This window comes from Tursiops truncatus, chromosome 1 (assembly GCF_011762595.2).
Source record: "Tursiops truncatus isolate mTurTru1 chromosome 1, mTurTru1.mat.Y, whole genome shotgun sequence".
Taxonomy (NCBI): domain Eukaryota; kingdom Metazoa; phylum Chordata; class Mammalia; order Artiodactyla; family Delphinidae; genus Tursiops; species Tursiops truncatus.
Genome location: NC_047034.1, coordinates 178,328,722 through 178,350,665, shown reverse-complemented (window position 1 = coordinate 178,350,665; position 21,944 = coordinate 178,328,722). Strand labels below are relative to the sequence as shown.

The window sequence follows — 21,944 nt, the reverse complement described above, 5'->3', positions numbered from 1 at the left end:
CCCACTCTGCTCTCCTCTGCTGAGGCCCCTCTTCTGGGTCACACTCCCAGCAAGAGTCCAGGAAAGGAGCTCTCACAAACCTCTTCAGGTCACTCACCCATTCATGTATTCGTCTCTTCATTCATTCATTCATTCAGCGAGCCCTGAGCCCTCCAGGCCAGACCCTGGACACAGAAAGGAGGGAATGCACACTTGGCCCTTGGGGGACTTGGTCTCACACACAAACTCCGTCTGCCCCTCCACTGCAGCCCCCATCACATTAGGCATGATTATCCGTCCCCCAGCTCCCCTTGGGGCTGGCCGGGGCTGTGGCTCCCGGAGTTTCTCCACTCAACCATGTTCTTTTCCAGGAAGCATGTGTTCCCAAGAGCCCCCCTGAGCCCACCCTCTCCTGGGGGCCCTCCAGCCCCCGGCAGGCAGAGGATGGACCAACCTCCTCACGCCATCCCAGTCCCAGGCCTGACACCAGAACCTTCTGTAGAGCCATGAACTACCCTCCTCCCCATATCCACAGCCACGGGATGAAATACTATTGATGTTCTTCGTTGTTTGCTTTTTTCTTTTTAATCAAGGGAACGATTCCTCTATATGCAAATCTCTTCAATAATAATAATATTATTATCAGTGTGGCCTCAGGCAGAGTCTGGCTAAATTGGAGATGGCTGCGTTTATGGTTTTTCAGGATAACAGCCCCGAGCATCATCTCACTGGCTCCTGGGAGAAGAGGGAGGCTCATTTTCCCTTGAACGGCCTCAGCCGGGAAGATCATAGCAGGTGTCAAGAGACACCGGCTATTACATTCTCATCTGAATATCCCAGAAATCACCCCACCCTCCCCTGCTCCCCAAGTTGCCCCCCCCGCCCCCGCTCAGGCCACAACCCAGCTTGGATGACCCCGACAAACAGCCAGCAGCCTGGAGCCAGGCCCTCTCTCCACCGGCACTTTCAGGGCACCCACTGCCTGCAAGCCAATTACTGCCCGGGCCAGGGGGACGGAGCCAGGGGTGGCCATGGCCGTTCACAGTCCTAAAGGAAAGGCAGGCAGGACAGTGCAGGATGTACCTCCCACCCCACAGCCCCGCAAGCTCAGGGCCTGTGAGAGCCCCCCGCTCCCCGACTCAGGAGGCCGTGGACTCGGGTAAGAAAAGTGAAGCACTCGCCTCTCCTTGGGCACAAGATGTAAGGGGATGCAAAAAGTCGGTGGGCAAGCCAACTGATACTGTACAACCGTCTTCCCTGTGACCTGAAGGAGGACAAGTGGGAGAGAAGAAACACAAGGAAGGGGCTTGCGGGCAAGAGCGGGAAGGTCCGGGTCCTCTGATGGGAAGGGCTTTGTCCTGTTGGTACCTGGTGAGGAGGGGGTGGGGACGCAGGGACAGTGGAGAGCCAGGGGGACTGGCGCAGGAGCCCGGCGAGCCCAGCCTGGAGCAGAGGGGATGCAGAGGAGCTTGGGGACAGGGGCCAGCCTTGGCTCGTTCTTCCCACACACCCCCACGCCAGAGCTCAGTGCCATCTAGGGAGACAGTATCACTTTTACACAGGACAAAGGATGAGAAGGGTAAATGCGGGCAGCCCGGGAGCCTCCCCTCCTGACCCAGTGGCCCGAAACAGCCAGTCCTTGAGTCTCCATCCAAGGAGCAGCCCCGCAGGAACTAGACCCTCCCTGCTTCCCCGGTCACCCCTTCCCCACGCTGCAAACCCGCACACGGGAGCAGTCCCAAGGCCCCTCGCCCCAGGAGGAGCCTGCCCTGCATGGAAGGGCCTGTTTACGGTTCAGTCTCACGATATCTGTGCCGGGGAAGAGGCAGTGGAGAGCTGGAAGATCACAGAGGGCAGCGTGGCTTTGTTCAGACTGGATGTGGCCCAGGGCACGGTCAAAATCGTCAGGACGTTCTGTGGGCGGTAGTGCAGGGATGCTCCCCGAGCTGGCGCCCCTAATGCACACACTTGCCCTCCTGCATTTTCCTCTCTCTCTTCTTGAGGACCTACATATGCTAGGAAATGAACTGGAGAAAATTACAAAGGCTTCCTTCCTCCCCAGTGATTTCATCAATATCGGTGGCCTAAATGTAACAGGGAAATTCTTACTCACAGAGCCTCGGCCTGATGCAGAGCAAGAGGTCGCCTGCCTCATTTAGGCTCACAAAATAAACAGAGTAGACTAGACTAGAATAAAAAACAACCTCATAGACTGTCGGAGCCGGAGGGGCGGGGCTGCCCCACTCCCAGCCCCCTCGGCACTTCGCCCTGTTTCTGTGGAGGGACTGGCAGGCTTGGATGTCAGTCTGACCCCTTTACTTTTCACGTGGGGAAACTGAGACTCAGAGAGTGAGGGGAAACTGCCGCCCACCCAGCCAGGCCTGGAAAGACCCAGAATGAGGAACACAGTGCCAGGTGACACTCTGCAAGAGGAGGGGATGGTTCAGAGCCCGAGTGTCTACAGCCTGCAGTGCCGGCCCCACCCTCCAGGGCGCGGCTACCTACACCTGGCCACACCTTATCCGCACCATTTGTCCACTTACTCGCTATTCTTAAGGGAGCTGAGTGATTAAAGTTCAGAGGCCACCAGAGCACGCAGGACTCCATCTACAGGCTTGAGGGGGAACAAGGGTGACATAACACCTGTGTCCCAGCTTCTGCTCGTTGGGTACCCCAGGCTCCGGTTCACCTCCTCGGCTGCCTGGCGATGAGAGGGAGGTTCTGAATGGAGAGACCAGGATGTGCCCCTGACCCCTGGCAAGTTCTGGGTCCTCCATGCAGGTGAGCGTGTTCCAGAAAAAGCAAAACTTGATCTAAAAGAAAGTGGGGGAAGCAGTGGCAGAAGGGATTAGAAAAGCCATGATTTTTTTTTAACATCTTTATGGGAGTATAATTGCTTTACAATGGTGTGTCAGTTTCTGCTTTATAACAAAGTGAATCAGCTATACATATACATATATCCCCGTATCTCTTCCCTCCTGCGTCTTCCTCCCACCCTCCCTATCCCACCCCTCTAGGTGGTCACAAAGCACCGAGCTGATCTCCCTGTGCTGTGCGGCTGCTTCCCACTAGCTATCTATTTTACATTTGGTAGTGTATATATGTCCATGCTACTCTCTCACTTCGTCCCAGCTTACCCTTCCCCCTCCCCACGTCCTCAAGTCCATTCTCTGTCTGCGTCTTTATTCCTGTCCTGCCCCTACGTTCTTCAGAACCATTTTTTTTTAAGATTCCATATATATGTGTTAGCATACAGTATTTGTTTTTCTCTTTCTGACTTACTTCAGTCTTCACTCTGTATGACAGACTGATAGAGATGGATTTTAACCCCACCTGCAGCATCTCCCAGCTGCCTGACCCCAAGCAAGCTACTCATCGGCTCTCACACGCGTTTTCTCATCTGGTAAATGGGGTGAATGACACCTATTCCCAAGGTCCTGGTGAGGCTGCCTGAGACCGTTCATGAAGACACCCAAGAAGGGGCTGGCACGTAGCAGGCGTATTTAACAAGGGGGGGTGCGTGTGCAGGGGTTCCCTCTTCTGTTACCTGCCCCCTATCTCCAGTCCCAGGTCACCAAGATGCGAACGTTGGTTGTTTGAGTACCTATGTCAGCGTGACTCTGACACAAGACATTCATTCATCAGCAGTGGCTGAAACTGACATCAGAATCGCTCAGGATGAAAGTGAGGCCAAAACCTCCTGATTCCCCAACGTCCTAAGACGCGACGCCTGCAAGGAAAGGGCCTGTATGAGTTTCCTGTGGCTGGTGTAACAAACTTCCACCGATTTGGTGGCTTGAAAAACACACACTTATTATCTTACCGTTCTGGAAGCCGGAAGTCCAAAGCCAGTCTCAGCAACGTGAGCGCAGGGCCACGTTCCTTCTGGAGGTTCTAGGGGAGAATCTGTTCCTGGCCTCTTCCAGCTTCTAGAGGGTGCTCACATCCCTGGTCTTGTGACTTCACGTCATTCCGACCTCCGCTCCCATTGTCATCTCCCCTTCTCTGATTCTGACCCTCCCGCTTCCCTCTTAAATGGACCCTCGTGACTCCGTGGGACCCCTGGGATCATTGGGGAGAATCTCCCGCCTCAAGGTCCTTAAGTTCATCACATCTGTAAAGTCCCCTTTACCATGTGAGGTCACATATTCACAGTGTCAAAGATGAAGATAGGACATTATAGGGGGGCTGTTATTTGGTCTACTGCCCACCCCAGATTCTGAGCGGTCGCCTCTCTGACTCTTCTTATGAAAGAGCTAGCCCCTGGGCCAGGTGTCCTGAGAGCCCCAGCCCATTGGTGGGGGGGCAGTTCTCAAATAAAGAGGCTTCTCCCCGTAACTGATTAGGGCTGGAGCCTCAGCGCCCTGGCTCAGGGTGGAGACACCTTCTTCTAGTGACTTCCAAGAATAAGCACGTAGCCTGTACCAGATGAGATAAATTGCAGCAGGACAGGGCCAGTGCATGATCACCTGGGGACCCTTTCCACCTGGGATGGCTCTCTGGGCACCTACTTCCTGGCCTGGCAGGACGGAATCAGCCACTCCCTGGGTTCTGGAAGTGGGCCATCTGGGCATCCTCAGGGCCCAGCTCAAATGGGGGTTCCTGCTCTCCTGTCTGCACTCCAACATCAGAGGATGCTGGGCCCCAGCCTCACCAGGGCCTTGGCTGGCCACCTCCAGCAGCTTTGTTTGAATAATCAGCTCTATTTGCATCACTGGACATCAGACCACTTTGCACCTCACGAAGCTGCTGGGGCCTCTGTTTCCCAGAAACCGGCCTTTCAAACAGGGATTCTGAGCGCCAGGAAAGTCCGCCCACCCCCAGGGCTATCACTGGGCTCCCGTGATGCGTCCTCCTGCCGCCGCCAGCCAGCTCTTTTCTTCTGCTCGGAGGAGGGTCCCAGGCCTGCTCTGTCTCTGCGTCACCGATTCCAGGCACCGGGTCAGCTTGATAGATGATGAGCTTGTGTGAATCTCATAACAGCCCCGTGAAGGAGGTGTGACTGTTTTCCGAGAAGGAAGCGGAGGTTCAGAAAGTTGACCTAACTTGCCAGTTAGTGAGAGGTCGGGATCTGAATGGATTCATGCTTATAGTCAAGAGCCATCATTCCCCAACAAGCGTTCTTGGGCTGGAAGATGGGCAGCCCCAGGTCAGTCTCTGGCCTCACAACACAGAGCAGCTCCCGCCATTAGCTCCTTGGGACACTGAGATACCTAAACTCACTTCTGGGAGGGGGGAGCCACACAGTGTGGTGGAACCAGAGCCAAGGGCATAGCACAGAGCCTGGAGCCTGACCTTGGGGAGGTGACGGGGACAGGGGAAGACCAAGGGAGGTAGAGAAAAGTAGCATATGGTTGACTTGGGGCCATGCTTCTTGGCCATGAAAGAAGCCAGCTCATCTGGTCCAGCCCAGACATTCCTCATAGAAATCACTAGAAGACAGTGTCTTGACCCACAGCCAGGAAGCGGAGGGCCCAGCTCTGAACTTCCTGCTCCAATCAGTTAAGTGGGGAGGGCCCTTGACTTGAGAGCCCCATGACTGGCTGGGGTTCTCAGGCCCCACAGATTTCAGCCTGTGCTTGGTGGTCTCACCCACTCTCCTCCAGACCCCCCTCTTTCTGGAAGTGGCCAGAGATTGGGGTAAATAGCAGTGCTGGTGTTCTAGATACGGCTCCCAGAGGATGGGGAAGCTTCTCGAGGTGCAGAGAGCAGGAGCCCTGGGGGTGGGCTCAGGAAGCCCACGCATCCCACACCCTAGATAAATGGTCTGTATCTCCGTCCCTCTCCTGGAACTGTGGCCCTGATGCTGCCGAGTTTCCAGGGGGCTGTTCAACTCTGCACTGCAGGGAGCAGAACAAGCCCCCTGAACTTCCTGGAGCCAAGAATGGCTTTTCCGGCTCCGGAGAAAACCCGACCTGGGTCTCCCCACCCTCCCTTGGCCTCACCTTGGGCCCAAGGAGTGCGAGAATGGAGCATAGCAGCCCTCAAACCTCCCAGGTGCTGACACCGTGACACAGTGCAGACAGGTCTGGCCCGGAAGGAGGGCAAGAAGACTAGCTCCCCTTGGACTCACACAGGAGAACTACCTGGTTCATAAGGTTTTCCATGTGGTTCCCTTTCCTTTTTGGCAATCAAAAAACAGGAGGCAAGAGTCAGGGCCTAACCCCCAAGGGAATGACCAGGGGATATTTCACCTCCTGGATTATCTTTTTCATGACACTGGTGACCCAGGCTCTTTGATGAAGGTTTAGCAGCTGCTGACAGAATGGACAGGACTAACACTCCTATATATAAAATAGATCTAAAATAGTTGACTAATAACGTACTGTAGAGCACGGGGAACTCTACTCAATACTCTGTAATGACCTATATGGGAAAAGAACCTAAAAAAGAGTGGATATATGTATACGTATAACTGATTCACTTTGCTGTGCAGCAGAAACTAACACAACATTGTAAATCAACTCTACTCCAATAAAAATTCATTTTAAAAAAAGGGAACAAAAAACCAAACAGTACTGATGTTAAATTGCAGTAGCCTCAAAGCATGACCCTCAAAGGTAGCCACAGTTAATATTTTGGTAAAAATTCTTCCTTCCTAAAGAAAAGTACAAGTAAGTGTCTCCTTCAGAGGCCCAGGGAGCTTGCCCCCTTTCCAAGGGCCCAGGTTACTCCCCTGTGACTCTGATTTGTATTGACATCCTGCTGCCGAGTGCCTGCGTGTCTGGACAAGGAGCTTTCGTGCGGGGCATGGCCTGTGCCCTCACAGTGGTCCTGGAAAGAGGCAATGGCACACCCAGTTGACAGATGAGGTTGCTGGGGCCTAGCAACTTGCACCAGGTTAGTGAGAAAGTGGGAATTCAGATCTGAGACCAAATAGCTGATGGATGGATGGATGGATGGATGGATGGATGGATGGATGGATGGAGAGAATTGTACCATACTTCAGCCTGCAGCACCGACAAGGTCTGAGAATATGTCCCATGTGCCCTGCCCCTCCCCGCTGTGGAGTAGAAAGAGAACAGGGCTGTTCCCCGCTGTGCTTGTAACTAGCAGGGAAGTCAGCTCACTACTCGAAGCCTCAGCTTCCTATCAGCTCACCGGGTCCTGCCCATCCCAGGGCTGTCATGGGCACAGAATGATGGAGCCGCACAAAGCCTTATGGAACTCTTGCTAACTCTTGGGGGAAGGGGACCAGGGGAAGCACGAGCCAGCGTGGTGGAAGGTGTGGGGCAGGGGCAGGCATGGACGGGCTTGCCCAAGGTGACTGTGACCTTGGACATGCCTCTGCCTGCTTCCCTGTGCTGGGTGGCTCTGCCTGACCCCTCCTCCCTCAGCTGCGTACACTGGGCTCCAGCAGCCCTTCCCTCCGTCCCTTTGTGAGGGAATAAGGTAGAGAACACGTGGGATTCCAGACAGGATTATGACAGCTCATCCTGGCCTCACACCCACCCTGGCAACACACTTAGTCCACACAGCACCCTTTGGAGCAGGTGTCATTACTGTCACCCCTGTTTTACAGATGAGGAACCTAGGGCTCAGAGCACTTGAGTCACTTACCTGACATCACACAGTGACGAGCTGGGATCGGAACCCTGCAACTGGGCCCAGAGTCTGTGTTCTCACTGCTCTGAGATCCTTCCTCTGTGCGAAGGTTATAAACATTCACGTATGGGTCCCCCCAGCCTGGATGTAAAGCCCAGATCTGCTACTTATGAGCTACTGGCCTTGGATAAGGATCCTTAATTTCTGTATCTGTAAACTGGAGAAAACAGTGCCTTCATAGAGATGTTGTTAGATTGTTTAGTGGAATGGCATAATGTGGAGCCCAGTGCACGGTAGGTGTTTGCTAAATGGCGGCTGTGATCAGGGTGGGCCCCAGAGGCGAGGTGAACTCTCCTGGGCCAGGTGGGCTCAGCAGCGCCGCACGTGCCACCCCCCGCCCACCTGTGGCCACCGCCCGCAGAGAGATCCAGGCACGCATCCCGAAGCACGTGCAGGGCCACCTTGGCCTCTCAAGCTGCAGCAACCCCCGCTCATCCTCCCCCCACCCGTCACACACGGAACCAGAGCTTCAGGAAAGGAACCGAGGCTAATCACTTAAGAAGTAATTTGTTATTAGTGCAGCATTGATGCAATGAGCTGACCAAAGTGTGTTTCAGTGGATCATCATTAAATATTAAGCCTATGGATTCGGTGTGAAGTGGCGCGCCGGTCGCTCCCCAGCAGCTAGGGTTTGCGCGTGTTTCCGAGATTTATGGAAGCCAAGCCCACTCCAAGGAGCCCTGTGGCCTCACGAATGTTACCAGCCAACAAGACCCAAGGTACCCCCCCAGCAGCACTGGAGGCGTGTTATAGATGAGCATCTGAGGGTCCGAGAAGTTAAGGGCATTGCCCAAGGCCACACAGATGGTGGGTGGCGAAACCAGGATTCAAATTTGGGTCTATCTGACTCAAGTCTCTGGCACTTTGAAGCTGTGTACCAGGCACAAAGTAAGGACTCATTAAACGTGCATTACTATTTCCTCCCAAATGTAAGCTCTGTATCCATGAAAACAGCATGTCTGTTGTTTTTGGGTTTTGTTTTTTTTTTTAACTCACTAAAGTATCTTCAGCAGAGTCTGTACTCTTAATATGCTCAGGACGTATTAATACTTGGAAGGATGGAAGGATGGTATGAATGGAAAGAAGGAAGGGAGGGAGGGAGGGAGGGAGCTTTGATCAAAGTACCTAGCAAAGAATAGCGTGATACAAGGGAATCATCATTTTTCTCCCTTGATGCTACTGTGTGTCTTTCAAAGTCTAAGAGTCTTTATGTTCTTCCGTCTCCCCATGCCTCACTCTCCTAATCTGTAAAATGGGATGAGTAATCATAGCACCTGCCTTATAGGGTCTCTGGAAGGATTAAATGAACCTAAACATGCAGACGCACTCAGGGCAGCGCCAGGCAGAGTGAGCCTTTGATCAGTGTCAGGCATTGTCATCATCCCGCAAATCTGCACAGAGGCTGAGTTCCAGGGGCCCCGGCAGGGGAACCACGGCCCAGGAGGGAGACAGAGCTCTCAAAGACCGGAAGCGGGCCTGGGAGGGGCGTGCCCAGGTCTCCAGGCCTGGGGGCTCTGAGGATAGGGGCCGACCTCTGGCTTGGTCTCAGGACACACACTCTGATGCTGGGCACCCTCTGCCTCCCTCTTTGTTCCTGAAAGTTCTAAGGCTGAGCTGTCTCCGAGAGCAAAGAGCTTCTTAGAGCAGCATCGCAGAAAAAGCAAAGCAATTCCGTGCCGTGCCTGCAGTCTACGAGACTTCAGGAACCCTGACGGGCTGGGTCCCCCTACGAGCCGATTGGCCGCCGCTGTTCCTCCTTTCCGAATGTCCATCCAGGGCAGTCATGGAAAGTCGGAGCTGGACATTAGCTTCAGGGAGGGCGGAAAGTTTTTTTTTTGAATCTACCTACAAGATGCCCCAAACTGCTGGCATTCCTGTAGCTTCAAACGATGCTAGTCTCTTAGACGTCTGATGCCGTGAAGAAAACGAAAGCAATAGGAGGGAGGGAGGGAGGGAGGGAGGGAGGGTGAAATGAGTGGACGAAAAGGGGTCAGGTGACACCGGAAGTAGCGGCTCAGGGACCATCACCGATGTGCTGGGGTGGCCACTGGTGGGGAAGCCACGCGAACCCTAGGCTGAATCCTAAGGGGCCTCCCTCTGGCTCCATGGAGGGGCAGCAAGGGCAGCCCCCTCCTCCCGGTGCGGCTCCGGGATCTTGACCACCAGTGCCCCCCGAACAAAATTGCCCATCTTCTCAGCTTCTTTCCCAATCCTAAGCAGTCAGCGAGGCTTACCAGTCGGGTATGGAAAACCGCCAATCAGCGTAGGGCTTAGCAGCCCCTGTATTCTCCTGGAGCCCCTGAAGGTGCCACCCTCTTCCCCACCAGCCCAGCACGGACTGGGTAGGCGGGGCGCATTCACTCACTGGGGGATGGATGAGGATGGATGGCCTGGAGAAGGAAGGACAGAATGATGGAAGGAGGAAGTAGCTGGCGGGGCGGCGGTGCTGAGACGGTGAAGCTGACCCAGGACCCCCTGAGTGCTTGGGAGGGGCAGCTGTTTGGGAAAGGGGGTGTTTGCCTGGAGCTCCAGGGGCTGGGCTCGGATGGGAGGTGGAGGAGGAATGGTACCCTGGCCACGGCTGAGCTCTGAACCGAAGCAGAACAGCAAAGGCAGAGGGAGATGAACAGCCGGCTTTACTCCTGATGGAGCTGTCGTGCCCAGGGGTGGGGGGCAGCAGTGGGCTTCCGACCCAGGCTCCCCAGAATCAGCGGAGGACTTCCCTGGGCTGCCCCGGTTCCATCCAAGGCCTTCCTCCGGGCAGGCCCCTCACCAGGCTCCACACAGGGTGGAGGGCAGAGCAGCTGTGCCCTCTGCAGTGGAGGGTGGGCAGGGGGCACCTGCGTGCACCTGCGCGGCCCTCCCACTCCGGGGTTGGGGGACTCCCTCCTGAGCTGCGAGCGAGCAGGAGACCTGGAGGGGGGTGAGGGTCCCTGTCCTTGCCTATAGCTCCCTCCTCAAGGAAGGAAGCACCGGGAGAGGGGCCAGGGCCCTCCAAAGACAGGAACAGCGCGACACCAGCCTTTTCCCTGTTGGTGAGGCGGGGGCGGGGGGGTGTGAAGCGATGGGGGTTCCACCTCAGGCTCCTGGACTTTTCCAAGAGGCTGAGAAGTTGGGAAACATTCAGGCCGACCTCTGCCTGAAGCCAGGGGAGAGGCCTTTCCAGAGGCCGAGGGGCCAGGCCTCCGGGAGCTGGGCCTTGAGCCTGTGCTGACCCCAGCCCCACGCCCTCGCCTCCCCCCTCCCTCGCTTACTGGGCTCCTGTCAGAGCCCCCCCGGGACCCCTCAGCCTCACAGAGGCCCCAAGGACCCCTCCCCACCATCCATCACCCCACGCCCCTCCTGCCCGCAGCCTCCTATCTGCCAGTACAAAGCCATACGTCTTGGTGTGTGACAAATCAGTTTTTAATTGCCTCAAGGAAGAAATCCATTAGTCTTTCCTTTACGTGAGACCCATCGTAATATTCGGCCAAGCCCGAGCTGGCCGGGGGCCACGGGGCTATTTTTAGTTTGTACCAACAACCTGCTCCAAACATTTCTTTTCGACAGAGAGGAATTAAATCTTCCCTGACACCCCGGTACCTTCTCTGCCCACATCAGGCGAGCTTGCTACAGACCCTGGAGGGGGAGGCCGCCCAGGAAGAGAAGCAGCTTAGAACGGTGTATTAATTGTCCAAATACATTTGTGGCGCGTTTCACACAGAATCCATTTCCCCTTAAACCAGTTTTAGGCACCAGCTTCCTAAGCAGCTCGGCCCACCTCGGGCACGGCCCCGTGTGGTGCCCTGGCTACTCCCCACCACCTCCTCGCCCCCCACCTGGCCCCAGGGGCACCCGCAGCCCCTCCCGACACAGACGCACGCTGTCCGGCTACCCTCGGGCAGCATCGGGCTTGGCTGGTCACAGCAGAGGGGAGCAGAGTTCCCAGTGGGGCCTCCTCCCTGAGACCCCGAAATGCCACAGGTGGCCGAGCTGGGGCCTCGGGGGCCCTGTCTGGGGCTCCAACAGTCCTTAGCTTCAGAGAGAAGTCAGCAGAATGCATTACTTATGGCCCATCCTGGGGGCTGCCTGGGGGACACGTAAAACAGACTTGCCTTTGCAAGGGTGGTGGCTGGGACCACAGGCCTGTCCCCTGCTCAGGCCAATCACCCCGAGGCCTTCGAGACACCAAAGCTGCCAGACACACGAGGGCCAGGGCAAGGCTGGGTCTGAATTCAGGGGGAGCTCCCTGAATTTCAGTGAATGGATGAAAGAGTGATTGGGGTGACACTGAGCTCAAACTGGCTGCCACGTGTCTTCTGATGCCAGCCAGCCTGGCAGGGCACCAGCCCCCTCTAAGGCCTGGGGTCACAGGGAGCGTGCCCCCTCCTCTACTTGCAGCTTCATGACAGCGGGGTGATTTTTATGTCGGGGCGTGTGTGGGATTTTTATGTCGGGGCTCAGAGGGGATCTGGGGATGGCGCGGTCACCCTTGAGAGGTGGGCAGCACTGCTTTCCGGGGTGCAGGACCGGAAAAGAGCGTCCTTTGGCAAACTCTCCTAGGGATGTGTTGATGCAAACCAACGTGGGCCTGACCAGAGACAGTGCCTGGGGAAGCTGACCCTGCAGCTTAGACGGACGGTCACCTCCGGCGGCCCTGAGCCCAGGACATGACACCCCCCACCCCCCAGCACTGGTTCTCTGAGACCCGGGGGCATCATTCAAACAGGCGCCACCCCGCAGGAACCCGGGCGCTGCCTGGAGACATGGAAACGCCACGTCTCGGCAGGACCAGCTCTCACCTGCTCTGGTCCTTTTTCTCATCAGAACCGAAAGCGCCACACACTTATTTCTGCCCAGACAGCTCGAGGGTCCCAAGATTACCCTCCACCTGTTGCTAATAACCTTCACTGTAAATCCTCTATTTATAGACTTGGCTGGTGTTAAACTAAACGCCCACGAAGGCAGAGGTGGGCTGAGCGTCCCTGGCGGCGCTCGGGTGCCAGCCCCCAGCGACTACATCTGTATATTCAGTGACTCCTCCCCGGGGAGTCCGGCTCTCTGGGGACAGATCGTTGGAGAGTCTCATGCAAAATAAATTGCCCTGTGTTTTCATTTAAAAAAAGAATGCCTCTGACTCAGCACTTTGCAGGAAGGGGGTGAGGGGCTTTCCAGGAAAATCCAAGGACCGGTAGGAGGCATCAAGGCCCCGGAGCTGTGGCTCTGACGCCCGACGTTCCCTGGCTCTGGCCTTGTCTCCGGCCGTGCTTCCTCCTCTGCTTTCTAGTTCAGCCCCCATCAGAGGCCATCAGGCTCCTGAGAAAGGCAGCTGGAGATGCCAGAATCAGGATCTGCTCTCACCCAGGCTGGGCAGGCCTGGAGAGGGGCTCTGGCCCGGCATTCTGGGATGACAGGGAGGCTGAGGTTGGGGAGGCCTGGGGCCACGTGTGTGAAGGGGTCTCCATGGGCCGCCAGGACAGATGTGGGGCGACATGTGGGGTGTATCTCGGGGTGGGTGCTCACAGCAGGTGTGGGTTTCTGGGCGTCAGCCACAGGGCTCTTTCGAAACGCCAGGTCTGCCCCAGGCCTTCGACCCCCAGGTGCTGCCCCTCGGCCTGCAGCTTGAAGCCCTAATTCCCTAAAGGTCCCCTGAGCTACTCCCAGGGGCCCCAGCAAGTCAGAGTCTTACTCACCCCAGGCCTCGGCCCCTCATGCTCTCCTCACTCCCCTCCGCCCCCGCCTGCTGAGTTCCTCATCTCAGACACCACCTTCTCCAGGGAGCCTCCCTGGACCACATCCGGGTCTCCGCCCCTGACCTCCCTCCCTGCGGGCTCACAGCTTGGGCAGAGGGTCCTCGTCCAGCCGGGTGACAGTTGCTTAGCAGATGCCTGGGAGCACGTGGGAGTGGGGGTGACATACACCAGCAGCTGCCGGCTGCAGTGGTCACCTCCCCTCCCTCAGCTGACAAACGCGGCATCCAGAGCGCGGAGGCATATGGCCTAACCTGGAGGGATGCATCGCCCACGGTTTATGGGGCGGAGCGTGATTTAACGGAGGGAGCCGCTGGGGCTGTCTTTGAGAGGACACCCTTCCTGTGACCCTTTGCCCATCGGGCAGCAGACTGGAGCCAGCAGAGCCCCCCACCCTGTGGAAGGATGCTTTGAACCCTAACCCCTCGGCCTCAGCTACCTCAGAGAGTAGCCAGCAGACACATGGAGCCCCTCTGGCTTCCGAGGGGCCGGACGTGGTCCGAGGGACCCCTCCGTGGCAGCAAGCACACAGCCCTGGCAGCAGGAGTCCCAGCAGCCCTTTCTCTAAAGGCATCTCTGCAGGCAGGGCAGCTTCCACCAGCTGGAATGGGTCAGGGGCGGGGCCTCAGGGGCCAAAGGATGGAAGTCTGGATGGAGGCAGGACTGGGTCACGGCCGGGGCTGCTGGCCTCCAGCCTGGTCTTCCAGGAGGGCCCTCTCTCTGCTCAAGGGCAGAAGGACGCAGGAGCTAGAGCAGTATTTTCCTGGACGCATCTCAGCCTGTCCCCATGATGAATCTCTTCCCTTAAAACGCATTTAAATCCTTTGGTCCCTGACAAATAGACATACTCTTCAGCCCCTTGAAAGAAATGAGATTTTAATTTGAGATGATTTTATTCAGCAAATACCCGCAAACCATGTACTTTTCAAAGGGAAACTCCAGGTTCAGTGGCGCCTTTGGGGAATTGAAGAGAGACTTTTTTTTTCCCTCTCTCTCTTTTTTTCCTCCTGCTCAAACTGAGAAGGGGAAACCTCTTCCTCTCAGAAGAATCTTTTTCTATTTTCTTCTATTGTAGAAAGAAATCCTTCCTCCATTTGGGATCTCACTGCTCTGTTTCTTTCTCCCACTCTTTCAGTGGATTCCTGCCTAATAAATGTATTTTGATCAGAGGTCCGTTTCCCATGAAGCTAATGAGGTGTGAGCTTCAGGGTTCCTCATTTGGACATGCAGAAGTGTGCTGCTAATTGCTAACAATCGGCTCTCTGCAGGGGAAAGCCCAATTCGTGTCATTTACCAATTCCCATGGTGTAAATACTCCCACCGTGGCCCATTTCAAGGTACCAACTTGAAGTCACTAAAAGCAGAGTTGGGGAGAAATCCATGTCATCGGCTCCCGTGCGTCTGTACAAGCTGACACCAGCACACCACGGTTGCAGGTCCTCTCCAGGACCCCGATTTTGTATTCTACGTTACGTGTTCTTTTTCTCAACAAATACGCCTCAAGTTGTATAAACCTCACACCCCAACAAACTGAGTCTGTCCCTGATTATCATGTAGGGGTGGGGTTTCTGGAAGAGGTAACGTGTGAGACCCCTGGTTCCCCAGTGATGGCCCTACACCAGGCTGGGCTCAGACCAGGCAGCGTGAAGCTGTCGGTGCAAAGGATCCCCAACTTTCTACTCTACTTGGGGAGGATGGGGTTCCCAGGGCTCTCGTTCTTTGAACCTCCTCCAAACATACCAAGCTCTGAACGGCTACCGCTTCCTAGCAAGTCCCAGTCAGAGACGTCTGAATCCTGGGTCCCAGCCTGCCTTAGACCCCCGCCTCCCCGCCTTTGCTCAGAGCTTGTCGTGGAGATCATGGCCTCCTAATCCACAGAGCCCGCCCCTGCCCAGGCCGGGGTCACAAGCACGGAGACCCCAGGCCTTTCAACGTGTTTGGCTGACACGGTGTTTTCTAAAGACTTGAGCCAATGTAACAGTATCTGTAAATTTCACACAAAAAACTCAGATTTCTGACTTTTGTGGAAAAATCAGAAGACCTAGCCTCATTGGCCTAAATCCCTTCCTGGCAGCAACAAGCCGGAGCTGCTGAATTACCACAGCTCCCGAGGTGGGGTTCGGATCATCAGCTCCCCGGGCCACACCTCTCAGTGCTGTCTCCCCAGCAGGGGGCCAGGGAGCAATTGTCATTTCTCATGGTGCCTGCACTGTGGCTTTTCTTGGAGAAATATTTCCGCTACCCAGGTCTCTTTCAAAAGTGGGGAATGAAAGATAGAGCAAGCAGGCCGTGTGTTTCAAGAGAAATGTGCACAGCTTTTTTTTTTGTGGGAGTGAAGGATGCTCCTCGTGGGGCCGTTGCACTGCGCCATTCGCAGGGACACGGCCGCATCGCAGCTTGTGGGGATGACGCCTCCTGTAGTTGAGCCCTCCTCAGTCTACACACCTGACTCCTGGGTGCTTACTGTGCAAGCTGGAACAGTGTCAAAATTATTCTGCGTACGATGCCATGGTTCTCGCTCATCTGTCTGCATGGCTGAGCAGACCCTCCAAGGCCTCATGGAAATTCTAGCAAGGCACGACGAGGGCAGAGTCCAGCGACCAATAGCCCCAGTGTGGCAGATTCCTGCACGGGCAACATGAGAAAGTCTGAGGAATACTAGAAGGCGGGCAGAAGGTTGAGCTTGATGCCAAGATTCCAGGCAGGGAACCAAACAGCCCCCTCTGCTGGGCACAGCCTTCCTATCGCATGGGCTGCCTCCTACACAACCCAGCTAGCATGCTGCCTCCTCTGGGGAGCTTTGCCTTCCAGAGAGGTAGCCTTCTCTGGGTTCCCTCTGTACGTTCCCAGTAAACATTGCACACATCATTCAAGGCACTGTGATTCTGTTAATGTGATCTGACTCACTGTGTGTTTCATGTGCCCCAAGTGCCTAGGACAGTACATGGTACATTGTTGGGACTCAATGAATAATTGTTAATTAAATTAATAGATGGATGGATGGATGGATGGATAGGTGGGTGGATGGATGAGTGAGTGGATGGATGGATAGGCGGACAGATGGATAAATGGATAGGTAGATGGATAGATGGATGGATAGACAAATGGATGGTTAGATGGACAATGGATGGATGGATGGAGGACATATAGGAATCCCAACCCTGGAGGCTCAGGCTGGGGCCAACATTAGAACTGGAAGGCAGGCAAAGCTTAGTTGGGGTGAGTTCATTTTCGGACCCAGATTTCACCATAAGAGCAAGACTAACCCCTAGTCTTGCCACTAAACCTCTAAGCTCCTGCCTGAGGGTCTCTTGTTTCCACCACCCGACCCGCCCAAATCTGTGGCCCCAGCTGGAGGGAGCAGCAGCTGGAAGGGGCCCAGTCCTACTTCCCAAGCATCTGCTCTGCTCCCGGTCCCCTGACTGTGAGTTCAGTAGACTTCCACTTCTCAGGGGCATGTGTAATTGATGCAGGAAATACTGTGCGTCTTTGCAGGACAGCTGGATTAGCCCCCTCTCTCCTGCCTCTGTTTCTCACGGGCACCAACCTGGACACAGGGGCCTAATCGCTGGCCCTGCCTAGTGTGCGGGTGGACACCACGGACCAGTTGAGGATGAAAAATGCAGTAAGTTAAAGGCTTCTGAGGGATAGTTAAACAGTCAAAAAACCTATTGCTAAGAACCAAACACTAAATGAAACTCTGGTCCTTGATTAATTGACGAAATCATAGAGGCTCTGACCTACCGCTCTAAAGTTTAATGAATTAGTTGATTAGTTGCATTAAGTTGCTTCGCCACCACGAGGAGGGAGCAGGTCATTGGTCTTTGGCTAATGACATGCCCTAGTGGGTTGCTTCCAACTGCCCTGGCGCGTTGACCTGGAGAGCTGCGGGGTGTGGGGTCCCCCCACAAAATGGTTCTCATCCAGAAAGGACGCCGGGCTGTGCTGAAGGACAAGGTGACCTTCCTTGCTGCCAGCCGTATGTGGCCCAGATTTTCTGCTTTTCTTTCTTCTCCTGGGCTTCGTCTCTTCTTTCTCTCACTTTCCTCCCCCCACCCCCTTTCTTGCTCCTTCCTTCCACATCTTCACATCATGACAGTTTGGAATTTACTTTCTGACCCTTGGCCTCGCCACATGGGCAAGCCCCCTGCCCACTACTCCGCAGCTCTGAGAAGGGAGTACAGGAAAGGAATACCTCTAGATAGATCTCATCGACGCTGACTGGGCTTGGAGGAAAGAGCCACCACCTTTGTCATAGTTATTGATGTGAGCTGGATTTGCTGAGTTAGAGAGCGGGAGAGAGGTTGGTAGGATGGGCGCCAAACTTGATTTGGTCAATAAAGCAAATTGGTTTAAGTGAAAGTAAAGCAGCCTTCGCAAGTGCATTCGAAGAACGACGCACTCGCTGTCCAAGGTGCAAAGAATGTAAATCTCTTCTTGCTTGAAATACAATGTGGTATCGATTACTTGGAACCTGCCATAGCTTTTGAAGTTATAGTTTATTAAAGGGAAATAATGTTTAACAAATATCTTCCCCGGTACACAGTACTGAAGCACACGGGAGTCACCTGGGAGGGGCGTGTGGTCACGTGCTTGCCCCTCCAGGCTCTGCGTGCAGGTACGCCCACCTGTGGTCCTGCTCTGCTCTGGGTCTTCCTGGACCCCAAGCAGAGGTTCGTGGAAGACCTGGGAATGCTTTTTGGTTCACTCCTTTGCCTCTCCAATGAGATGATAAGATCATGCTTCTTCTGTGTCCCTCCAGAACCAAGCATCTCGCGTGGACAGAGGTGTCCCATAGCTATTGGCTAAATGTGAATGAATGGACTTTTATTACTTTACTTTTGTCTTTATTAAAAATTTTTAATTACAAAGGAAACAGGCTCATGACAACAAACAAGTACATTATTTTAAAATATTTTAAAATATTTTTCTAATTACAAAAGTTAGATATGGTCAGGGTAGAACATTTACAAGATGTGGAAAGGTATGAAAAAGATAATAAAAATTGCCTATAAATCGCCTATAATCCCATCACCCAGAGAGAACCCCTGCTTACATGTTGGTATATTTCCTGCCAGTCTTTTTGCTATACTCGCATGTATGAAAATATTTTTACAAAGTTGGTAATGTGATATATACGCAGGTTAACGTTTTGTATTTTTTTCACTTGCCGTTATATCAACAGCATTTTCACTTGTTGTTCAATAGTCTTCAAACAACAGTTTTTAATGGCTGCATAATATTCCTTCTCATGGATATACTGTAATTTATTTAGCCATTCTCTGTCGTTGGACATTTATTCTGCTGTCAGTGTTCAGCATTAGAAATAATACTCTGGTAAACATAATTATTCATAAATCTTTCACCTCATCTCTGAGTGTTACGAAAGATCAAGTTCTTAAAGCAGAAGCCAGTGTAGAATGTTACTGCAGAAGCCAGTTCAAGTGCGTGACCTATACAGTCATGTGGGGCCCGTGCTTGGTTTAAGGCTCTGCTGTCACATCCTTAAAATTCTTAATAATTTTTTACCAAGGGACCCCATGTTTTCATTTTGCACTGGGCCCCACAAATTAGGTAGCCAGTCCTGGTTATGGAACATTCTTCCCTACTGACATGGAAGAGCCAGGGCCACCTCCAGCTGTTTCATTCCCGGGAAACCATGGCCAACTCAGCTGAGACTGAGAATTGCCATGCAAAGAGAACCTCCCACAGAGCTGAAGTTTACCTTTCAAATCCCAAAATGTGCATACTATTGGCGTCATCTATGTTTCATTTTAGCTTTGCTCTTTATTGGAACCATAATTTGCTAATGCAGTAATTTGTGTTTGGGGAATTTCTAAATTGTCCTTTTAAAAAATTTTTTTTGAAAAAATCACCAGCTAATTAAAAAGTTGTAAGTACAGTGGAAAGAAACTTTTTCTGAACTGTTTGAAAGTCACTGACCTAATGCCCCATCACCCTGGAATACTTTTGTATGTGTTTCTTTCAAACAAGAACATTCTCCTACATAACCATCGCAGAACTCGCAAAATCAGGGACTTCCCTGGTGGTCTAGTGGTTAAGACTTCGCCTCCCAATGCACCGGGTGCAGGTTCGATCCCTGGTCAGAGAGCTAAGATCCCACATGCCTCACAGCTAAAAAACCGAAACATAGAAGCAATATTGTGACAAATTCAATAAAGACTTTAAAAATCGTCCACATAAAAAAAACTCTTAAAAAAAAAACCTGTCAAAATCGGGGAACTAACATTGCTACATCACTACCACCTAATCCTCAATAAGTTTTACCAATTGTCCCAATAATAGCATCACATGTCACATTTAGTGGTATGTCCTTCAGTCTGGAGCAGTTCTTCATTCTGTCCTTCTGTGATCCTGCCACTTTTGATACGTACAGACCAGTTATTTTGTAGACTTCTCTCAGTTTGGGTTTGTCTGATGTTTTCTCATGATTAGATTTAGGTTGCACATCTTTGGCAGGAATCTCACAGAAAGGATGCTGAGATCTGTCAGGTGGTACAGAATTTCAGTTCTGGTGATGTTCAGTCAGATCGCTTGATTAAGGTGGTTCCTGGAAGGATTCGCCACTGTAAGGTTACTCTTGTTCCCGTTGTAGTCAATAAGTATTTTGTGGGGAAATACGTTAAGACTATATAACTATACTCTACCTCCTCAAACGTTCAGAGTATTCACTTATTTATACATAACATTATGAACTCATAATTTCATTATTCCACGGGTTGTACTCCATTGCTATCATATTTATTTTAATGCCCAAATGGTCTCAGATTTGCTTGGTGAGTGCCCATTCAAGCTGGCTTCTGTGTCATTTCATGTAAGGCCATCATTCTTTTTTTTTTAATTGAAATATAGTTGAGGTACAACATCCTATAAGTTAAGACCATCATTCTTTGAGCGCCTCCTTGCTTACTGAACAAGATGTTCCAGGCACATCTTGTACTTTCCTGGAATCAGCAATCAGTCCAAAGAAGCTTGGTTCCTCTTAGTGGAAGGCGGTGTTTAGAAGCCAAGATCTGGGTGTGAGTGTATCCATTGTTATTGGGATGTCACTGCTCCCAGGCCCTCTCAGTGGATAGCGCTGGGAAATACACATATCATATATGCGTGTGTTTGTGTGTGTGGATGGATAGCTATAGATATAGATGTAGACACACATTTATATCTTATTTCTACATAGAGAGGTAGATATGTTGAAAACCATTAGCTTACTCCAATATAGCCAGTGCCAATACACCTCCAGGGGATTCATTCTTACTTTGCCCCTTTCCATATTTGTAACTATCTTCTTCAATAGTAGAAAACTGTCTCCTATTATCCCTAAGTATGATTACACATTTGATCGATCTCCCTGTATGTAACGAATCTCACATCTCTGCCACCATCCCCTCCCCCATGTAGATACCCTCCTCGCCCATCGATATGCCCTTCGTGCTGTTGCGAGAAGGATTCTGAAACTCGCAGGAACGTCTCCAGGCTCAGAGGAAAGAGTGATGTGACTGCTTAGCAGTTCCTGCCGTGGACAGCGGAACAGGAAGTGTGGGACAACCTTCCATGCATAAGCCACCCCTGAGTTAGGATAATCAAGAGAAGCGCCCGTATTGATCAGGTGGCCATACAATTTTGAGAGGAAAATAATAATTAACAGTTACAGTTAATAGCAATTGATAATTACACTGGGACAGCAGGCATTAGCCAGGTCATCTGGTCATCCTGTGTGTTGGCTGCTGGGAAAGCACCGTCCTGGGTCTGCTCTAGTGATCTTTGACCTTCTTTGTCAGGGTCACACTTACAGCTCTATAGGTCCCACTGTGGCCCCATCACCAGTTTCTTTCTGGCTTGCTGCCCCTCTTGTGTAGACTGGGAAAGTCCCTACAAGGCTTGCTAAGAATCAAGGTGACCATGCCTGGTGATATGGCTTCTGCTCAGGACTCACAGCGCTCTTTTTTATTTCCTTCTGAGTTCCTGGATGGTAGCACAAAGCTGACAGTATTTGACCATCTCCTGCCACCAAAGAGCCCTCGTGACTACCAGCTTCATCCTAATTCCCCAGACTGGTGTCCACAAAACCTGAGCACTACACGTGGTGGTCAGCAAATGCATCAGAAACGGGAGGTTAGCCTATGGATTACATTTTCTCTCTGATGCCCCGAGATTTTCCAAGAGTCCAGGTACGGAAAGTGTGCTTTGAGCAAGAAGCAGTTGTGAGATCGCCCAGCTTTATATTAAATTTGTTCATCCTACAAATATTCGTTGGGGGTCTACTATCAGTTAGATAATTCCCAGAGTGACATTTGAGGTTCATAAGTGGCTAAAACAAAAATCCCTTCTGGCTGGGAGAGACAAACAGCAAACAAAACATAAGTAATTCTAGCGTGTCAGGAAATGAGGAACGCTTTGGGGAGAAGCGGCGGCTCAGGCTAAGGTGAAGGTGGGGTGGGCGAGTTCCATTTTTCATGAACTAGAGATGGCCTCCTGCATGCCAGGCACCCCTCCAGGCCCTGCTGGCTCGGGGAACGGACTGCCCCATCTTGAGGGAGACAGACAAGAACATGAGAGACACAGAGCTTGGAAGAGCAAGAGTTTCTTGTAGCTGGAGGATTCTCAGAGGAA

At 52.8% G+C, this 21,944-nt stretch overlaps 1 protein-coding gene across 1 annotated transcript in view; it reads left to right on the top strand.

Annotated features, from left to right (window-relative positions):
* LOC141278795 (calmodulin-binding transcription activator 1-like) overlaps positions 1 to 21,944 on the top strand; it is a 193,653-nt gene that overhangs the window by 59,598 nt on the left and 112,111 nt on the right. The window lies entirely within an intron of this gene.